Source organism: Oncorhynchus mykiss, chromosome 32, assembly GCF_013265735.2.
Source record: "Oncorhynchus mykiss isolate Arlee chromosome 32, USDA_OmykA_1.1, whole genome shotgun sequence".
Taxonomy (NCBI): domain Eukaryota; kingdom Metazoa; phylum Chordata; class Actinopteri; order Salmoniformes; family Salmonidae; genus Oncorhynchus; species Oncorhynchus mykiss.
Window position 1 is genome coordinate 6,471,910 of NC_050572.1, and position 384 is coordinate 6,472,293.

Genomic DNA, 384 nt, shown 5'->3' on the forward strand with positions numbered 1-384 from the left:
AGTCACTATCTCCTTAACCCCCTAAAGATAGATATCAAGCAGTGGTACAAGGCTAGCCGTCGGTATCTCCTTTAACCCCCTCCTCACCTGCTGTTGACGCGGTAGCTTTGGCACTAGGTGTATGAAAAGTTGTGTGAGGTTTTATGTAGATAGTTAAAAGTTTTAGCACCATAAAGAGAGGGCTGAATCACCAAAATTCTTCACAAACTCCATTTACGGCATAACATCACGTACTAGTGCCAAAAACTCCCACAGTTCCCGTGGTTACGATTCAGGTAGGTGGGGGGGGGGGGGGGGGGGGGGGGGGTCGGAGTGGGTGTGTGAAGAGCAGTGTCTGGGTGTATGTGAATACAGTAAAATGGCTTCCCCTCCTTGTCTTCTCGT